The following is an 8,510-nucleotide window of genomic DNA, read 5'->3' as shown; positions in this document are numbered from 1 at the left end:
GGGGGCAGTGGGGCCTCACACACCCCGCCCAGGTGAGGGGGACAGGAGCCCAGGAGGAAGAAATTGCCGGCTGGTTCCTGCTTCCAGCACACCAGGGACTGGGAAGTGCAGGTTCAGCAACCGAACAGTGGATGCGGGAGACGCTGAGGCCAGGGATAAACGGGGGCTCCCAGGACACACACTGGGGACACAGGCCTTCCAGCTCTTCCCGGCCAGTGCTGGGGCTTCTGGTTCTTCTGGCTGGAGGTGGCCATGGGGGTAGGGGGTAGAGGACTGTGACGGAGGTGAGTGGAGCCCCAGGGCCCAGGCCTGTCTCTGCCTGTGCATGGGGCGTGCGGCCTCAGAAGCCCCTGCCCTTCCCTGGGCCTCAGTTTCCCCTCCTGTACAATGAGATTGTGCAATAAGATGATATCCAGAGCCCCTGACAGCCACAGATTGTCCTAGAGAGAACGAGGACAAACGTGAACATGCCTGGATTCTATCTCGTCTGCTCTTCTCAGCAGCCCTGGAGCCAGGGAAGGGAGGTGCACATCTCTCAGATGAGGAAGCCGGCTCAGGAGAAGGGAGTTATCCAGGGCCACACGGGGTTAAGATTTGAACCCAGTGGTCAGCTCTCGCCACTGCCCCACACCAGCAAAGAGCAGATACTGGATGGATGACCAGTATTGGTTGGATGGATGAGTGGATGGACAGAGAAATGAAAACGTGCACACACTCCGGGCACCCTCTTCCCTCCAAAGCTGCCCGCTGTTCTCAACCCGGTTTCTTGTGGCGGGGGCAGGAGGGCTGAGGCTTCAGGGGCGTGGGATTCGTTCAGCTGCTGCCTTCTCCCCGCCACATCTGCTCCTAGGGGTGCGGAAGCTCGGAAAGCCCCCGATGCTACGCTGCGCTGCGTTCGTGATCACAGCTGGAGACTTTCCCGGATTAGAAGGGAATTTATCCCCTCCTTGAGCTGCCGTGGCGTGATTTACAGGCCTTGGTGAGTTCCTTGAAAGACCGGAGCAGGTTCCAGCCATTTAAATATAATTACCAGGCACCTCCGTCCAGATTCTACTAGTAGATCATTAATACAAGGGACCCACGTGGCCCGATGATGCTTCTTCTCCGGCAGGGACCCCTCAGAAGACAGCTCTGTCCTCACCCTTGCCTGAAATTTCGCCCTTAGAACGTCATTCCTTTGGTTTGATGCCCCACCCTGGTTTTAAAGGGCCTTTGCTTCAGTGGGGAGAACATTAGCGTGGGTCTCCAGAGATCCGTGTTGGAAGCCTTGGGTGCTTCGGCCAAGTCTCCGTCCTCTCGTCTCCTGGCACTCTGGAGAATCGAGCTGGAAATGCTCCCAGCGATGACTGAGTTGTGTCCTCCAATTCTAGAGGCAGGGAGGCTGCAGTGCACAGAGCAGGCTGCCTGGGGGAACTAGGGACTCAGGAAACACAGAGACTGGTTGGGGCTCGGCACGCCTGATTCCCATCCCCCAATGGGGGGAACTGCACCCCAACATCAAGAGTCAGCCAGCCTGACCCTCTCCCCTCCACCCGGCAGACAGGTCACCTGGTAGCCACCAGCTGTGTCACCTTGGGCACCCTCTGCACCATCGGAGTCTCAGCCTCCTCATGCGTAAAATGGGAGTATTCACGGTGCAACCCCACAGGGTCACTATAAGGCTTCAAGGAGGAACATTAACAAAGGACTTAGCTCGGTGACCAGCGCGTGGCCAAGGCAGTAAGTGTTGTTGACTATTTGGAACCAGGAAGATCCAGACTGGATCCTGGATCTGCCACTTGCCAGCTGTCAGACCTTGGGCGCCTCTCTGGGCCTCAGTTTCCTCATCTGTAAAATGGGAATTCAAATGCCTACCATTCGGTGCTGTGAGAATTGAATGAAAAGATATGTACACACTTGGTGCATGGCCTGATACATTCTAGGCCCTCAGCAAATGACACCTTCAGGTCATTGCAGTGCAGAAGCAATAACCTGTACCAAGGTGGGGACAGTCCAGCGCCACTTGGCCAGTCGTAGCTGAGGGCCTACTACGTGCTGGGCCCTGCAGTAGCAAAGGATGAACAAAACCAACTCACTTCCTCCTCGTGGGCCTCTCAGTCTGGTGGGGCGAGAGGGTCAGGCCAGCACAAAAAGGTGTCAAAAATCACGTTCATGTAGTCACTCAACAATTATTTCTGAGCACCTGCTGCACCAGGACCTCTGCTAGGAAACAAGCAGACACAGCCCTTGTCCTCGTGGAGTCTGCACTGTGGCGAGGGAGACAGAAAGCCAAAAAGATAGCCATGTAATGGGGCAGATGAGGTAAACGTTGAGAAGAACACAGAAGGGGAAGGGACTTCAGAGGGACGAGGGCTGTATGTTAGATGAGATGGTCCTGGAGAGTTTGAGGGGCAGAGAGGTGACAGGCGACAGGCCCAGGTCGCAGCAGGACTTGTGAGATGTGGTGAGCTCGCTGGCCTCAGCCCGATCTCTGCAAAGGGAGGTGCCAGGGTGGGAGCCGGCCATTTGCCCTGGGGCGCCAGGGGCCCGGCTCCCGGCACAGCGCGATGGGCGTCAGACATGCTGGGAAGGAGAGAAACCAGCAGAGGCACCTGGCAGTGGAGGGAGCTGGGGACGCCCGGGGCACAGACAAGGAAACATGGGGGCCTGGTCCTTGTCTTCAAATATCTGAGAGGCACAGAGCCCTGTTCTCTGGCCCCAGAGGGTGCACCCAGGACTGACACGCAGATGTCCGGTGGAGGACGGAGATTGAGCCTCGTAACAACGAAGGCATGTGCGGCAACCAACACACACACAGAGGACAAAGTTCTTCCCTAGTCCTTCCCCTTCCCAGACAACCTCATGGACTTGTCCCTTTTATCCCCCATTTTACAGATGAGGAAACAGCGATTCAGAAGGCTTAAGTGATTTGCCAAAGCCACGCAGTCCGTCAATGGCAGAGCTGGGTTTGGAGCCCAGGTCTGGGGCTGCCCTTTGCAACGGACAGTGCCCTTCAGACTTGGAAGCAGTTGCCTCTGGAGGTGTCGGGCTCCTTGTGCCTGGCGGAGTTCCAGCGGAAGCCAGTGCGGACCTGTAGGGTGCAGCTGGCTGCGGCAGGAGCCGCGTCTGGCCTTGAGCATACAGTGGGGAACGAGAGTGACATCGTTTTTGCCTTTATAGCGCTCACAAACTAGTGGGGGAGACAGACACTGAACAGCTAGTTGCACAACTAATTATTTCATTAATATTGGACTAAGGGTGGTGGTTCTCACTCCTGCTCCCACGCTGGAGCCGGGGCCCTGCTTCCCCTCCGAAGCTTGGGAGGCGGCTGGGCAGCCCTTCCACAGGCTCCCTGTGCTCTGCAGCTGGAAATCTCAAGAAGGCATCGTGTTCCAGAGGGGAAGGGATCCCTGAGGTTGCAGGCTCATGCATACAGCCCAGATTGACCTGCCATTTCTGCCGGTCCTCTCCAGGCTGAGGCCCTGTCTTCTGCCAGCCTCCACCTGAAGGCTCTGATGCCAGAAGCCTGGGGCAATGGACCTTTGTCCCAGCCACTGTGTGACTTCTGCCTAGTCACTTCACCTCTCTGAAGCTCAGCTGCCTCAGCTGTAAGATGAGGTGAACAGCTCCATCCTTCTCATGAGGATTTTATGAGATACATCCTGATGCCTGGCACACAGTAAGTGCTCAATCAATGCTCATTCCCTTCCCCTGTGTGGGGTCCATGGAGATACCAAGCTGAGACCTCCCTTAGAATGGCTAGCTCTGCATCATCCACGTATAAAATGCACAACCAGATTTTGGTGAGTTGGGATGTACGAGGGAATGTAAGCTCTCCCATTAGCAATGTTTTACACTGATGATGTGTTGAAATGGTAATATTTTTGATATATTGGGTTCCATAAAATATATTATTAAAGTTAATGTCACCTGTTTATTTTTACCTTTTTTTTTTTAATGTGGCTACTAGAAAATTTAAAATTACACATGCAGCTTGCATTTTATTTCTGTTGGGCAGTGTTGGTCTAGCTAATTACTCAAAACTGTGGAATATTTAGACTGGTATTAACCATGCCATTAAAGTCAGTTCAGGATTTTAAAAACACTCCTACAAGCAGGGCCTTATAATTGGCAGACCCTGCTGTCCTGCCGTGTTTAATAAGCACCTGGTTTGCAGGGCGAAGGGCCCCAGGGGGCCCCTCCCTGCTGCAGTTAATTGCCTTTGATGGGGATTACCGTCAGGCTCCTTGCCGGGCCAGCACAGATACATGCCACGGGTACTTCTTACAGGCCTTGGTAGAGCACAACCGAAGCCTTGGTAGGCTTCGGTTCAAATCTGAGGGCCAAGGCCTAGAGGTACTATGGACTGAATATTTGTGTCCCCCCAAATTCATGTGTTGAAGCCTTGGGAACCCTCAGAGTTGGATGTCTGGAGGAGCTGCCTGGCTGCAGAGGTGAGGATGGAACCTGGCTGCCCTCTCAGGCAATGGCATATGGAAGAAAAGCCCCAGCCTGGAGTCAGGAGACCTGGGTTCTCTGCCTGGCTCTGCTGTTCCCTCCCTGCGAGATCTGGGCTTCTCGCCACCCCTCTCTAGGCCTTGGTTTCTCCATCTACACAATGGGGACATTCATGATTGATGTTAAAAAAAATAAGAGATACTTTAAATTTTAGGTTTTAGATGATGTCTTTCCTGTCTGTGGTCCGCCCAGATTGGCATAAAGAAGAGAAATGTCAGGGAGGCCCCGTAGGTCTCCCCGGGGTTATCAGCCTGGCAGAGGCAGAGGCCGGGCAGGATGAACTCCCTGCTGCCCCTGGCATGGCCCCCCCAGCCTAGATGGAGCCTTCCTAGGCGGCTCACGAGCCCTGCAGGAGGCAGAGTGCAGATGAAGACTCAGAATCCATCCCGATGGAGGACCTGGGTCTGCATTGGCGGTGAACCACGTGGGCAGAAGGGTCAGAACCCGGAGGCTCCTGTGACAGGTACAGGGTGTGACTACAGAGGCTAGTCAAGGCTCCTGCCAGCTCAGAGAGGAACAGATAAGGAAATCAGTCATCCCAGACCTTGCGGGGAGGTTACAGCTTGGCCCCCTGTGCTGCCCTCCAGAGGAGCGCTGGGGCAGAGTGGCTTTCTCATCCCAAGGGGCTGGCTGGGCCCAGTTCAAGGAACAGAAGAGTTGGACCTCCCAGCCTCCCACCCCTGTTGGAATCCTTACTGTGGCCCACTAGATCCCTGCATGAGACATACCTGGGGTGTTGGTGAGTGGGCAGATTCCCAGATACCCCCCTTTCTTTCAGCCAGACTGAAAGAAACCCCCCAGGAGTGTGGCCCGGGCACAACCAGCCTCCCCAGAGGTTCTTAATATCTCGTAACTGTGTCTAGGCCACTGTGCTCAATCCTGGCTGTACATGGGATCGCCTGGGGAATTTTTAAAAAGCCTCATACCCAGACCTTATCAGAGACCAATTATGTCAGGATCTCTGGGGTGTGGCCTGGACATTAATATTGTTTTAAAGCTCCCCAGGTCATACCAGTATGCATCCAAGGACTTCCCCAGCCCCAAAACAATGCTGAAAGGCCTCAAGACGGATGTCTGGGGAAAAGGAACAGTTGTGAGGCTCAGAGAGGAGAAGTAACTTGCCCAAGGTCACACAAGGTAGTGATGGCCAAGCCAGTCCTGAAACCCAGGCCTCTTTCCTGACCGTGGGTTAATTTTTCTCCCGACGTTACATCTCCTTTCACAAACCAGAGCCCGGGCAGGCAATGCCCACAGTATTTCACTGTAATAATATTGGGAACTGGTACAGTCAGGGCCACCACAGTGATGGGGCAGGAGCCTCGATGGCGATTAGCGGAGTCGTAAGTCTTTCGCTTTATCCAAATCTTAGGCAGTAATTTAGGAAATTTAATTAAAGGGGGAGAAATGGGGACACCTCGCGCTCCTTGCCTCCTGTTATAATGAGTGAAATACACCGGGCTGTAAAAGGAAATGCTGTCTGAGACGCAGCTCCGATGTTTTATTGCCAAGTTTTATTCGCTGATGTAAACGTAATCGCTGGGAACTGGAGCTCTATTAATGCACATATTTTCACACATCCGGGGCCCCTCCTGCCCCCCTTCTCCCTCTGGGCTTGTTCACCTACCTCCTAGGGTCAGCCCTGGTGCTTACTGGGCATGTCTATGCCAAGACCGGATTTCCCCGCCGGTTTCATACCCTCCCGTGGCAGATAAGACTTTAATAGAATTCCATTGCTCCTCGGAGCTCAGTAATGCATTCTGGAAATTAGGTGGCTCCATACTAAAGCCATTGTTCCCCCTTATAAATGAGCTCTCTCGAAGCCAGTGACCGTGGGGTCTCTGATAAGCTCTCACGAAGCCTGGCTCCACGTGTTATTGGTGTGTTAAAAGGTGCGACTCTGGGCTTACATTGCTCATTGTTAGGGGCTGATACATTTAAGTAGTTTCTCCATGAATCAGGCAGCTTAGGTATTTCCCCCTCTTGGCATTGACAGATGAGCGCAAGGAAGCCATTTAGACGGTGCTATATAGGGCCCCGGCCCACACGGTGAATGATTTCCAATGCCTGGTTTAATTTATTTTTAAATGAAATTTGTTATTGATTCTGGATTAAAAGGACAAATCTTACGCTGTTACCACTGACAGAGCCACAGTGCTCAAGTGACACCTCCCAAAGAGGGGAGGGAGGGTGGCCTCCCTGAGTCAAGGGGAGGGCAGAGACTGGTTCAGAGGTGAGGCGTGATGCCACATCCCATGCTTGGGGGGAACTTTGAAAAGATCGTCTTCCCCAACTGAAATACTTGACATGATGTTCACCTCTGAGCCTCATTTGTGTAATGGAAATAGCAGTGATATTTGCTTCCTGGCATCCACATGACCATGAGATGCTTGTTCAGTTGCCTCCAGGGATGGGAGGCTTTCTGTCTCCTGGAGCATTCCCGGAATGAAACAAGTGACGAGAATCACCCGCCCCAGCGAATTCCTGCAGTCTATTTCCTGGGGTAGTCTTTGCTTACCTTCTGCCTCCACGAGGCTCTCAGTTCCACAGTGCCTGCAGTTTGCACTTGTACTGGGAAGCAGACAAGAGACAGAATTACTCAGGGAAGGAGTATGGGCTGGGATCTGTCCTTTCAATCCAGCCTCTGCCCCGCCTTACTGTGAAACCTTGTGCGGGTTACTTCGTCTCTTTCAGCTTCCGATTCCTCATCTATAAAAGAAGGAAGGTAAAAAGAGTGGCCTCCGGGGTTGTTGTATGAATTATATGAAATCATGGATGTGAATGTGATTTGTAAACTATAATGTGCAGTTTAAGTGCTGCAGGAAATATAAGTGGGACGGTATGGCATAGTGGGAGAGCCCTGAGCTGGGAGACAGGACCTGGATCTAGTTCTGTCATGGTTGGCTGTGTGACTCTGAGGAAGCCACTCACCCTCTCTGGGTCTTAGTTTGGTAGGGTGCCAAGAGTGCAAATTGCACTAGATGTGCTCAGGAATTATGCCTGAAAGCATGGGCTCTAGAATCAAACATGTCATGACTGTACAACTGCCTTGCTATGTGACTTTGGGCAAGATACTTAACCTTTGTGAGCCTGTTTTCTCATCTGTAGATAATAACAACAACAACAAACAGTATCATGTATTTACTATGTGCCGAACACGGTTCTAAGTGTTTTCCATGTAGCAACTCATTTAATCCTCACAATAATTGTGTGAAGGGGATATTATTATCCTTATTTTATGGATGAGAAAATTGAGGCACAGAAAGGCTAAGCAACTTGTCTAAGGTTACACAGCTAGCAAGTGGCAGGATTTAACACTCAGAGAATGTGGCTCTAGAGTCCACACTTTTAACCACACTATCCTACCCTATGTGAGTCTGGTCGTTCTGAGGATTAAGTGGGATAATTAAGTTCTCAGCACAGTGCTATGGCAATGGCCCCAAAGAGACTTGGGGACTGGGAGAAGGCAGCAGGTATTTCTTCCTGTGGGGGACTTAGGCTGGCCCTTGGCCAATGGGGGACTCTCTAAATAGAGGGACAGGCACACAAGCGTAGGGGAAGCACTGGGAATGGTGAAGATGTAACAGAGCCAGGACATGCTCAGGGAGGGGACAGTGGCTGGAGTGAAGGCTACGTGCAGGAGCAGAGACTGGGACCTCGAATGCAAACTGGAGAAGTCTGGATTTCTCAAATAAACATGGCCCTCAGAGGGGTTTGAGCAGAAACATCACATCATGAGCCTTTTCAAAGTCATACAACCCCAGGAGGTCTGTCTTTGGAGGAACCTTAACATTGTTCCAGACTGCAAGGAAAGAGGATTTCTGAAGGTCAGTTAGTGGGCTAGTGGCGCAGCAGCAGTGTGTCCTGCCAGCCCCCTCTCTGCAGCCCCCAAGCATCTCTTGTTTACTCCTCTCTCTTCTAATCTCCTCTCTCTCCTTGTCCCCTTCCCTGTGCCCCCTCCCTCCAGTCTGTGTTTTAAGAGGAGAAAGCCCTGGGTTTGAGCCCCAGTTCTGTCA

Source organism: Propithecus coquereli, unplaced genomic scaffold, assembly GCF_000956105.1.
Source record: "Propithecus coquereli isolate 6110/MARCELLA unplaced genomic scaffold, Pcoq_1.0 Scaffold780, whole genome shotgun sequence".
NCBI classification, from domain to species: Eukaryota; Metazoa; Chordata; class Mammalia; order Primates; family Indriidae; genus Propithecus; species Propithecus coquereli.
Note: the sequence above shows the minus strand (reverse complement) of the source record.